The sequence below is a fragment of the Apium graveolens genome, chromosome 8 (genome assembly GCF_009905375.1).
Source record: "Apium graveolens cultivar Ventura chromosome 8, ASM990537v1, whole genome shotgun sequence".
NCBI classification, from domain to species: domain Eukaryota; kingdom Viridiplantae; phylum Streptophyta; class Magnoliopsida; order Apiales; family Apiaceae; genus Apium; species Apium graveolens.
The window spans coordinates 252,567,455-252,579,040 of NC_133654.1; the positions used below are offsets into that span (position 1 = coordinate 252,567,455).

Sequence of the window (11,586 nt, forward strand, 5' to 3'; positions counted from 1 at the left end):
TATATATATATATATATATAAATATATATATATATCCATATCCATATATACAAAATCTACTCGGGATCCTCGACTCCCGGTTTTAGAAAATATTTTCACCTTTGAGTCCCTATATTAAGGGTATATGCAAGTTACCGCTATCCTCTAGCATAGGTATTATCAACTGAATCAACAGATATATATATTTCAAGAATATGAAACAGGCATGCATATATACCATATCACATGCTACAATATATCGCAACATTTGCTAATTAACCAACATGCATCTATCACAAGATAATGCATATACATATATACATCACAACAACAGTATAACGGGTAGAAAACTTGCCTGAGCGACTTGGGGTGATAAAAGGCTCGGGACGAGTCTGGTAACCTATAAACAACAAGTAAGTTGGAATTAAACCAAAATCACTTGTAAATCTATACTTTAACTAACTTAGACTCAAACGCTTGTTTTGCGCTCACTGATTCGCTTAAGTCACTCGGGTACCCTCGACTCCACCATTTTTAATAATTTAACCTTTACGAGTTTTAAAGCGATTCCTTCGTGAGTGTCTTACCAACTGCCTAACACACTTACCATAAATGTTTCATACATTAATTAACCCTTTTTGGTCTTTAACCTATGTTTCAAAGTAAGGCGAGGGGAAAAGTTTCGTTCGCGAAACGCCGTTACTTGAAACGGTCGTTTCTCCTAAACCGTGCATCGGAATCGAACGAACTACATATCAAAACGAAGCTCGTAACATGAGCTATCTAAACATGGCAGTGGTCATAATCTAGCAGGGGGTTCTCGGGTCCTAATGCTATGCACAAAAACAGTCCAAAGAAAAGCGGACGTTACGACGGCTATGTTTACGCGATTACCAATGTTTAAACTACTCCAATTAACCACCAACCAACTCATAACCATCAATACAACAAAACTTCACCTAAACCATACCACATCAGTCCATAATCTCCAAGGTTTTCAACTCAAACAACCACAATCAAGACCTATGAACTATAATCAAGCTTCAATTACCAAAACACTTCCAAATCAAACCAAACTACTAATAATCACAATCCATGCTTCTCATTTCACAACACCAACCATTAAACTTACTAACAAATAAAGTAAAGGCTAGGGTTTGAAGTTTATACCTTCCTTGGGAGGTGTTAAGTTGCTAGGAAGCCTTAGGGAGCCTCCTACAAGCTTGGTCTTTCCAAAGAAATCAAGAACACAAAGTTAGGCTTTGAAGTTTCTAAAAGTCCGATTTAAAGAACTGTAAAAATGAGGGTCTTACCATGATTATTTGGACGAGACTTGTGAACAAGAGTTGTAGGCCATCTCAATACCTTTCCAATGAGCTATAGAACACAATATTTGAGTGAGAAATGAAGGAGATACAGCAGTTTTAGTGTTCTGGTTCTGTTTTGGCCGAGAGCATGAAGAACAATGCCTTGGTTTCTTTTTGATTTTGATGAAAATGATTTTACTTGGCTTGGTTGCTTTGTTTTTGTGTTTGATTTAGTCAATTACCTTGTTGCCCTTGAATTTGTGTGGTTCTCATTCAACCACACCTCCTTCCTTCCCATGTCATGCTTGTGTCATCCTCATGATGTCATCCTCCCCTCCTTGTCCTCTTTCTATTGGTTGGATGATATCATCCCCACTAATCCCCTTGATTAACTTCCTAATCGTTTGCCTAATGACCGCTGATCTGTTATACGGTTCGCTTAACTTTCGTTTTCGTTTATCGTTTGAGGGATCATACCCGGGATCTTATTACTTAGGTTCTCTTAACCTTTCTCAATATATTGTATTCCTTTTATGATCCTCTCTTATAATCCTTTAATTTAAATCCTTTTTATCTTGTTACCTAATACTCAATTCTTTCCGTATCTATTGGATTTCCGGAAAAAATCAAAGTGTTCGGAATTGGATTCTGACGATCTTTACATACACTTATATACCACATAGAGTACTAATAATATCCCATAAGATCAATAACAGAACCCCTACATAGCGTGGCATGAAAAGTTTTCTCGTTCAGCAAAAACACTATTCATAAGGGTTTCAAAATTTCTCAAAAATTGGGGTTATTACATCAGACTTCATCAATTAGCTCAATATTCGTTCTGAGCCCCTCCTCATTTGCTATCTTGTCAAAGTTGATTGCTCGATGGGAGGGGGATCCTACTTCAATTGGTAGCATGGCTTCAGTTCCATAAGCCAGCTTGAAGGGGGTTTCTTCTGTGCTTGTTCTGGGGCTTGTTCTGTATGCCCAAAGTACATTAGGTAATTCTTCTGGCCATTTGGTTTTGCTTTCCTTGAGTTTCTTCTCTATCCCCCTGAGAAGTATTCTATTTGTTACTTCAACTTGGTCATTCCCTTGAGGGTAGGCTACAGATAAGTTCTTGTGCCGGATACCCCGTTCTTGAAGGTAGGATTCGAATTCTGAACCAACGAATTGCGGACCATAATCTGAGACCAGTACTCTCGGGATCCCGAACCTCATCAGAATGTTATCCATGAACTTGATGCAGTCTTATTGGTTTATTGTTCTCATTGCCTTTGCCTCTACCCATTTTGTCATATAATCAATTGAGACTAGTAAGTACCTGAGGTCTCCTCTGGCCCTGGGAAAGGGTCCCATGATATCAATGCCCCATACAGCAAATGGGATTGGTGACAAGACTGAAGAAGGTAGGACTGGGCTCATCCGTGTCACATTGCTGAAGAGTTGGCATTCCTTGCATTTTTTCACAAAGTCTATTGAATCCTGGTGGATAGTAGGGCAGTAGTACCCCTGCCTTCTGATTTTGTGAGCTAGTGCTTTTGCGGACATGTGGTCCCCGCAGATTCCTTCGTGAACTTTCATGAGGCAGTACTGTGCCTCTCCTGGGCCTATGCACTTGAGGATTGGGGAGGAGAAGGACCGACGATAGAGTATTCCCTCTTCAATGAAGAATTTTGAAGCTTTTGCCTTTAACCTTTGTGCCTTCCCTTTATCATCCGGGAGCTCTCCCTTCTCCAAGTAATTAATGAATGGAGTCATCCAATTTGGACTGTTGTCTATTTCCATAACTTCCTCAGACTCTGTGCTTGGTTTCTGCAATTCTTCGAAGTAGACGGAGCAATCCAGGTCTGATGAATTTTGAACAAGCTTAGATAGTGTATCAGCTTCTGAATTTTCCTCTCTGCAAATTTGGATGACTTGTATTTTTGGTATCAAGGCGAGGTAGCTTTGGACCAGAGCCTGGTACTTGGCTAGAACTGGATCATTGGCTATGTACTCACCATTTGTATGCTTTACGACGATCTGGGAGTCGCTGTAGATTTTGAGATTCTGGATCCTGAGTGTTCTTGCTAGCTTCAATCCTGCAATCAAGGCCTCGTACTCTTCTTGGTTGTTTGTTGCTGAGAATGCAAAGGAGATTGTTGTTTGGATTGTGAACCCTTCTGGGCTCTTTAGGATGAGCCCGGCTCCCGATCTTTCATTGGTTGAAGAACCATCAACTTTGAGAGCCCGGGCTTCTGTTTCTTGATCTGTGTTTCTCTCAGGGTCAATGCACATGGGCACGGGCTCTTCTTCTGGAAAATTGCATTCCATGATAAAATCAGCTAGAGCGTGGGTTTTGATTGCTGTTCTAGGAATGAAACTTAGATTGAACTGACTTAGCTCAACTGCCCAATTTACCAACCTCCCTGAGACATCTGGCTTATGTATTATCTTCCTTAATGGTTGATTTGTTACAACTCGTATCTCCCTTCCCTGGAAGTAGTGTCTGAGTTTCCTGAATGTTGTGACTAAGGCAAAAGCAAACTTTTCTAGCCTCGGGTACCGGGTCTCTGCATCTTTTAGCACTTGGCTCACATAATAAACTGATTGTTGTTTTCCATTCTCTTCCCTGATCAAGGCTGCTCCAACTGCCAGGGCCCCTGCTGACAGGTAAAGGGATAGGGGTTCCCCGGGTTGAGCTTTTGTTAACACAGGGGGTTGAGAAAGGTACCTTTTGATTTCTTCAAATGCGCTTTGGCATTCCGGGCTCCAATTAACTTCTTTCTTGTTGGTTGCTCCTTTTAAAAGGTCAAAAAAGGGTAGGCACCTCTCAACTAACTTGGAGATGAATCTTCTGAGTGCTGCTAGTGATCCTGCTAGCTTCTGCACATCTTTTTGTGTTTTGGGGCCTTCATCTCTTGGATTGTCTTTATCTTTTCTGGGTTGGCTTCAATTCCTCAGTTGCTTATCATGAATCCAAGGAATTTTCCTGCCCCTACTCCAAATGTGCATTTTTCTGGATTGAGCCTGAGTGAGTATTTTCTCAAGTTGTCGAAGCATTCTCTCAGGTCTCCTATGTGCCCGGGGACGCTTGTGGATTTTGCAATCATGTCGTCCACATAGGATTCCAGGTTCCTTCCAATCTGGTCCTTGAAGATTTTATTCATTGCCCTTTGATATATTGTTCCCGCATTAGTCAATCCGAACGGCAGCATTACATAGGCATAGACCGCCCTGTGGGTGATGAAGGCTGTCTTTAGAATGTCTCTGGGATTCATCTTGATCTGGTTGTACCCCGAGTAGGCGTCCATGAAACTTAGCATCACGTGCCCAGAAGTCGCATCGATCAATTGATCAATGTTTGGCAAGGGGTAGGGGTCTTTGGGGCATGCGCTGTTCAGGTCTGTGTAATCGATACACATTCTCCATTTTCTGTTTGCTTTTTTCACCATCACTACATTTGCCAGCCATTTCGGGTACTTGACTTCGCATATTATTCCAGCTTTCAGTAGTTTCTCAATTTCTTCATCGATTGCTTTCTGCCTTTCTGGGGCAAAATTTCTTCTCTTTTGCTTGACTGGCTTCCTCTCTGGGTTGACGTCCAAACTATGCATCGCTATGGATTCATCCAACCCGGGCATTTCTTTCGGGGTCCAAGCGAATATATCAGAGTACCCTTGGAGTAGCGATACCAGGTCTTTTCTGAACTTAGCCTCGAGCCCGGATCCTATCTTTATCTTTTTGGAAGGATCGCTTGTACTGATCAGAATTGTTTCTGTTTCAACAGCAGCCTCTATCTTGGATTGATCCGTATTTGATACCATCTTCTGGATCCGAGCCTCTGTGTTCTTTTTCATATAACTCTGAGCCTGGGCTGTCATCTCTTTATTGTTTTTTTCTCCAATTTTTTCTAGTTTGGTTGCTTGCACAGTAGGGTTGGTTTGGCCAAGGCCTAGGCTCAATTCAATCCCTTCTGTGACTTGGTTGCTTTTTTGCTCTTCTGAGCTTGGTTTGGTTGCCTTCGGATTTGAGATGGACTCTATGACCTAAACTTCTTTCCTCGCATCGTCCCTTGGGTGGGGGCGATGTTTCTTAATACTTTGTTGTTTCCGGAGTACCACGGCCTTTCTCTTGTTATCTTGGTGGGTTTCAGCCATTACCAGAGCCTGGCTATAACATCTTTCAGCTACCTCATAATCTCCCTTGATTTCTCCTACCCCGGTTGGAGTTGGGAATTTGATTTTCAAATGTGATATGGAGGTGATTGCTTGGATCCTGGTCAAGGCCGAGCGCCCGATTATGCCGTTGTAGGATGAAGGAGTATTGATCACGTAGAACTTTATCACATGGGTAACTTGGTTTGAGCCCGATCAGAATGCGACTGGCAAGTATAAAGTTCCCTGGATCGGGACCAAGTTGTTCCCGAACCCATACAGAGGGTCCTCTTGGCATTCATTGGAGCGTACGCTCCCAAGCTTCATCCTGTCCACAGTATGCTTGAAGAGTATGTTTACTGAGGATCCATTATCGATCAACATCCTTCTCACTTCGTTGTCAAAGATATCAAGTGTTACAACCAAGGCTTCATTGTGATTCGGGTTGACTCCTTCATAATCCTTGCTGCTGAATGATATCATCATATCCGGGTAGGATTGAATGGAGAACACTGCATCTCCTGAGCCCGGGCTCCTAGGGGGGGAGTGCGAACCTCCTAGGACCACATTCACCACATTCTTACCTTTCCTTTGCCTTTCTTCTCTCTGATTTTTCTCCCTTGAGATGTATTGATTCAGGTTGCCTTTCCTGACTTGATCTTCAATGAAGTATTTTAAAGAGAGACAATTTTCAGTCTTGTGCCCATGGGTTTCATGATAGTCGCACTGCCTGTTGTAAGGCCTGCTCTCTGGGGGAGTCTGCATTGGCTTTGGAGGATAGTAGAATGGCTTTCCCTTGATCTCTTTCAGTATCTCTTCCCGGGTCCTGTTTAGTTGTGTCCACTCTGGTTCTTGCCTAGGCTCCCTTTGCTGCCTAGGGGGACCGGGATCACTTTTAGATTCTGTTTTAGGACCCAATCTTTGGAATATTGGGGTGTTTTGTACAACATTTGTTTGCTGGGTTTGGTTGCTTTGTTTGAACTTTTTCTCCTGATGGTAACCCCCTTTCGGTCGGTCATCAGAAGATTTGTTCTTGTTTCCTCCATTCCGAGTCATTCTCATTGCCTGAAGAACATCTGTTTCTTTTATGATCCGAGCTGCCATAGAATAAGCAGCGGCCAAGCTTTGGGGCTCTTTGTTTATCAACTCCACAATATACCTCTCATTGTGTTCTGGATCCAGGTTTCTTCGAAATATGCTTAGAGCCTCCCTTTCATCAAGATTCGAAACTTTGTTGATGGCTTCCTGGAACCTCCGCATATAGGCTGAGAGTGCTTCGTTATCATACTGGCGGATTGTCTCCAGGTGGCACATGTGCATTTCATGTGTTTTATTGGCTCTGAATCTTCTAAGGAAGGCTCCTCTGAATTCTTTCCAGGAGTGGATGCTTCTTGATGGGATTCTGCTGAACCATCTTTGAGCCCCCCTTGAGAGTCGAGGCGAAGAATCTAGATTTCGTCAAGTCATTGTAATAGTATATCTGAGCTATCTGTTCGAAGTAGTTGAGGTGCTCTTCCGGATCCCTCGGTCCATCGAAAGAGTCGAAGTTGTAGTGTTTGAGATTTTTCTGTCGAGGGATGGCTGAAGGGCGTGAGGGTCTCCCCAACTTCCACCCCGGATTCTTTCTCCATTTTTCTCTGGAGCTCGTAAATCATGTCCTTGAGATCTTTCTGACCCTCCTCTTCGTCATCAGAAATAAGTTCGGGGGTAGGGTCCCTCCGAGTTCTTTTGCCTCTTGCTTTAGCTAGGAGCCTCTCCTCCTCCAGTTGCATTCTTTTCTGAATTTTTTGCTCCAGCTTTTCTTCCTCTTCCTTTCTTATCTTTTCTCTGATTTCTTTTAACTTTTTCTTTCTGGTTGCTTCTGTCTCCTTCTTGCTAGGCTCCTTTTGATTTTTCTTTGCCTTGGCCCCAATTCGGTCGAAGACAGATCTCCTGGATTGCTGAGAGTCCCCGGACTCTTCTTGCTCATCATCTTGTTCAAATTCCATCTGAGCCCGGGCTTGTTCATCTCTGTAGAGCCAGATTGCTTCAGCAAGTTCGTGGCTTGTTAAGTTGGCCATATGCTCCTCTGCAACTGGAACATTGGTTGTACTGATTGAGCTCTATGACATTTCTGGCATCCCTTACCGGGGTATGCTGCGTCAATGGTTGCTCCTGGAAGATCTCTCTGTCTCCTCCAGGTTCTTGGGCTTGAGAGGGGTCTTGATCCTGAATGTGGGTACTGGCGGAGGGCCTACCAGCTGTACTTTTTCCTGCTCTTGTCATTACCACAATTGTACAAACAACTGACCAAGATTTGAGGCTACAAATGTGGATCTGAGGTTGCTTTTTTGAATGTTACAAAAAAATTCCAGAATAACAGCAAGCAAATTTTTTGGGTTTCGCTAACAATAATACCAAACAAGAACAGCAGGCTCTTGAACACAAAAGAAAATATGCAAGCTAAAACAGTTCTGGGTTTTAAAATCACCAAGACTATCAAACCCCAGGCTTCAAGATTACCAAGATTATCAAACCCTAAACAACTAAAACTTAACAAACAAGAGCGGGCTCATACAAACGTGGCCTAAAGCAACAAGCTCACACAAACGTGGCTAAAATAAAAACTCATATTCAAGAAAGGGTTTTGCTGTTTATGTTCTTACAGGTTTGGAAGTGGACTCTCTCAAGAGTTTGCTGATGAAGATGAATCCAGGGGCACCGAGACCCAAGGATGGAGCGCCCCTCCTTCTAGCGCCAAATGATAACTCCGGTGAGCGGGCGGCTCCGTCCGACGGCGTTCCTGGACCTTCTGTGCGGGGGTGAGGTGTAGCTGCTGGTTGGGTGCCTGCAAAACAACACCGGAAGGGGGGTTTGGCTCCCACGGCGCCTCCGGTGTAAGAATAAGAACAGGCTATGGAGAAGATGAAAGGATGTATACTTATGTAATTTAGAGGCTGCTGTGTGTGTGTGTATATGTGATGGCTGCTGTGTGTTTTTGAATGTATGAGAGTGTGTGAGTGTGAATGAGTGAATATTTTTTTTAACCCCTAAACCCTTCAGCCTTGGGGGTATATATAGCCCCAAGGTAGGATTTAGGGGTAGTTACCTCTAAATCTGGGCCGTTGGATTTTGGGAGCGGAGGACGCCTGCCTTGGGGGGATTGCTTACACGTGTCCAGGGGAGGACCACCTTCAGAGTGTCCTAACGGCCTCTGACACGCGCCGTGCTTGTCTGGTGTGTTGGTTGTTGATAGCTGTCAAAGTCACGTGTCCGCGTACCCTTGCTTGACGGGTTGTGGGATGTGCATGTGTTTGCTAGGAACCCCCCTCATGGTGGCTTGAGTCCTGATCCGGATCCGGGTAGGCATTAGGTCCGGGTTCCGGGTTGGATCCGGACCCGGGTCATGGGATGGGCCTGGGTCTGGTCTCTCCATTTGATTGTATTGGGAGAGGGGGGTCTCGGTACATCGATTGAGCCCGGTATTCCATAGATCCAGGTTGGTCCTTACCCGGGTCTCTTATACCCTATCAAAATGTTATTTATGTTTACCTAAAAATCCAAATGCCAAGGCCTCCATTCACAGGCTTTCGAATCACTGGTAGCATGGGCTCCGGTGCATCTTTCCAAATTAATGGCATTTTGTTAGGTTTAGTTGTACCTGCAGTGAGTCCATGGATAAGACATTTTGGTGACATTAGCATGAAGTGCCATTTGAACATCAGGTCTCTTTAGATACACTTCTGTATACTCTGATAAGCAAGGGTCATAACCAGCTGGCTTCTGGTGCCATCCTTTCTGCAAAAATAATCAAGATTTCGAAAATCTCTTATTAAAGTACATTTATTTATGTGTGATGCCTTCTTCTTCTTGATACAAGCAAATAATTAAGATTAACTATCTGGGTTACATTAGATGTTTTACGGATACAAGCTATATATAACTCACCTGCTTAGAGAATAAACGAGGAGCAATGTCACGGATCCCTGGAAATTGCCTAGTACTTCTGGTGGGCATTATCAAAGCATACTGGGGTGTACAAGCTGTGCATGTCTATCATTTTGTAAACATCAAAATATTTTCTGAGGGCGGTGTCGCAAGCATCTGTTGGATTTTTCAGAGTGAAGTTGCATTTAAGCTTGATTTCATTGTATAGGTGATCAGATATTACAGCATGGCCCCATGCATAATCTATCATTCCTTTCTGATCAGTATCATCATCCATCAAAGCATTGCCAATCTGTAATCACAAGTGATCAGTATTAAGTTAATGTAACCAATGTCATGAATCATTCACTTCACCGAATAAATATTGATAATATACACGAGATTATTCATGAAAAGATTAGTAATTAGAGATATGATCACCATAAAGCCCTTGAAGTTTATGTATTCTTTCTTCTGGACATACATGTTCTTATCATATATGATTTCAGAAAGTTGGGGAACATAGTGACCTGCAAAACAACAAAGTAACAAAAATTATATGTCAAAGTGAATATCGATCAATTCATATGCATATGTTTGCCTTATTTGTTGTGAATGAGCATACCTGCATAACTCTCTCCTGAAATGTAAAAGTCATGGAACTTGTACTGGGGGAACCTTTTAAACCAATTCACCAGAAATGTATACGAGTCCTTGGCTAATAAATTGCAAAAAAATGACAGAATGTATCATATGATATTAGCATCCAAGGAACCCTTCACCAACAACTTATTAGTTCATATGCTATAATGTATGTCCTAGTGTGTGCTTGGACGCTCACCTGTAATTGTATCGCCAAGCTCTTTGATACCACAACTGGTATTTGTGTAAGAAAATCCAACTCCAACCGGAGTTTCCAGGAACAACAAAATTTGTCGCTACATAAACTGAACAAGCATAGCAATAATGTTTGGCAAATTACCGATCCAACACTGTAGTGAAGATCATGTTTGGCAATTTGGCATGATGATTAAGTATCTACTCTGCTGATGTGCAAGACTGTCCACTTGGTACCACCAATACATCGAATAGAACTGTTACTCAATATTAGTAACTTTAATATTAGACTCTTTTGACAACTCTATATGCAGAAAATACACTTATGTCCTTTCTTCCAACACACATCACAGCACACAAGTGGGAATTAGAAAGCAGTCGCAGTATGTAAATGTCGTTGCAAGCATACCTTTATTCCATGCGCGCGTGCTTGTTGATTTTAAGCTCTGGTTTGCCATTTTGTGAAAGGAAAGGACCCAAATCCTCTGCTTCTCCAAACCCTATTGATGAACATCCAGGCCCTGAAATTCACCGAATTCCTCCTTTTTACAGAACTTTGCATCATTATTCCGTAATTTCTACTTCCCTCTCATGGCACATTTTAAATAATATGTTTTGTTTTCTTATAATTTTTCCAAAGTGGTCACAATGTAATACTAGTAAAAAATTTAAGAAAAGAGAAGAAAAGAAAAACACGAAAGTTAAAAGAAATGACTTGCGAGTAATTACCTCCATTAAGCCAAAGAAGAAGAGGCTTGTTTTTAGGAGACTCTGTAGCTTCAAAAAACAAAAAAAAACAGCGCCCTTCCATGGCTTTCATTAACCGTAACATAACCCGAATACTGCTTAAAACTCACCTGAGGCTTCCCCGGAAGTTCGATAATCCGGTCAGCTTCTTGTTCAGCCCTCACTTGATGACTTATCTCACTAACTTGATGTCTAGAGACTGCAACTCCAGCTAAAGTGAGCATCACAAAAAATAAACCAACTATACATAAAGCTCGAGACAGCCATTTAGTCTCTCTGTCCCTCTCTAACCAACTATACATCAAGCTCGAGACAGCCATTTAGGAATCTCTCTCTATCTCTCTCTCTCTCAAGCTCGAGACAGCCACTTAGGAATCTCTCTCTCTGTGTGCTAGTGTGAGGTGCTAAGAAAAGAACTTACTTGTATTTTGATGTTTTAGATTAATAATTTGATTATGCTTACATACAAATTTTTGGTTTTGTTGGTAAGTTTTATTATGTTTAACATGATATATATATATATATATACAGACACACACAAAACTTTTTGTTTATTTTTCCGGTATCCCGACACCCGTATCCCCACTCAGCGCTGCCACAGCCTTGGTGAGTAGTGACAGATAATAATTACACAATAATTACACAGTACACTAATATGCAGTTTACATATA

The 11,586-nt window shown here is 42.1% G+C and overlaps 1 pseudogene; it reads right to left on the minus strand.

The window, feature by feature from the left end:
* Positions 1–132: 132 nt before the first annotated feature.
* On the minus strand, positions 133–11,235 carry LOC141680656 (serine carboxypeptidase-like 34; annotated as a pseudogene).
* Positions 11,236–11,586: the final 351 nt, after the last annotated feature.